This window comes from Ursus maritimus, unplaced genomic scaffold, assembly GCF_017311325.1.
Source record: "Ursus maritimus isolate PB19 unplaced genomic scaffold, ASM1731132v1 scaffold_36, whole genome shotgun sequence".
NCBI lineage: Eukaryota > Metazoa > Chordata > Mammalia > Carnivora > Ursidae > Ursus > Ursus maritimus.
Genome location: NW_024426230.1, coordinates 1,311,593 through 1,312,647, shown reverse-complemented (window position 1 = coordinate 1,312,647; position 1,055 = coordinate 1,311,593). Strand labels below are relative to the sequence as shown.

Sequence of the window (1,055 nt, the reverse complement as noted above, 5' to 3'; positions counted from 1 at the left end):
GCTCAGCCGTCCAGCCCCGACCCCACCTGACGGCGGCGGCATCCGCGGAGGGCCGGGACCGCCCGGGAGGCGCGCAGCGTGGGGGGCCCCGGAGCCGCGGCGCGGTCCACCCGAGCCTCCCCGGCCGGCGGGCGCGGGCGGGAGAGCGCTGGAGGGCTGGAAAGTTGAAGAAACAACGGACTCGCGCACATGACAAGAAACCAGGGCAGCGCAGGGGCTGAGCGGAGTCCAAGTATTTACCAGGCTCCCTCCTGCTTCTGGAGCTGAGCTCAGAGCCCGGGGGAACCGGGGAGGGTGGGGGTGGGCCCAGGCTGTAAAGCTTCCCAGGAAAGGACCGGGAAAGAAAGTCAGCGGCGGCGGGTGGGGGGGCTGGCTGGGGGAGGCAGAAGTTGGATCGACTTGGAAGTTTGGAGATGAGGAGGGAAAGGAGAGGGAGGGGGTTGCTGCGGGCCGGAGCGGCCGAGACCCCGAGCGCCCTGCTCTCCAAAGAGGGGGCTGTCCCCTTGGAGACCCCCGGCTCGCCTCCCCGGCGGGCGCGACTCCCGGCAGGGCCGGGGGAGCTCACTTACTTCGGGGCTGAAGCTGCTTTGGGCCGAGCTGAGGGAGGCGAGCGCGGTGGCGAGCGTGAGCAGGGGGAGCAGCAGACCGCCGGTGGGCCGTGGGGCAGGAGACATGGTCCGCGACCGTCCCGGCAGCCAGCCGTGCGGGCTCCGCGGCGGGGGCCCAAGCCCTGGGGTCGCGCCGCCACTCCCTTGGGGCGCCTTTGTCTTCGGTGGGCACTGAATCTGGATTCCTAGAGCGCTGTCCGCTTGGAGATGAGGGGATTGTTCTTGAAAGCGCCTGTTTGCTCGTCCCCTCTTTCCCGTTTTTTGATCTTTCTTCTGCTTAGTCTGCGAACTGCATCGCGAGCCCTCTCTCACTCCTCTGGTCCCTCCCTTCTCCCACAGCCTCTCCGCCCCCGCCCCAATGCCCTCCTTTCCCGGTGCGGACGTGGTTGTTTCAGGCTGAATCCAATTACAGCCAAGAGCCGGGTAAAAAAAAAAAAAAAAAAAAAA

At 67.0% G+C, this 1,055-nt stretch overlaps 2 protein-coding genes across 2 annotated transcripts in view; one reads left to right on the top strand and one right to left on the bottom strand.

Moving 5' to 3' along the window:
* The window catches only part of SLC7A7 (solute carrier family 7 member 7), a 52,961-nt gene that overhangs the window by 5,225 nt on the left and 46,681 nt on the right, over window positions 1–1,055 (top strand). The gene's annotated exons all lie outside the window — the stretch shown is intronic.
* MMP14 (matrix metallopeptidase 14) overlaps window positions 1–1,055 on the bottom strand; it is an 11,741-nt gene that overhangs the window by 9,797 nt on the left and 889 nt on the right. The window lies entirely within an intron of this gene.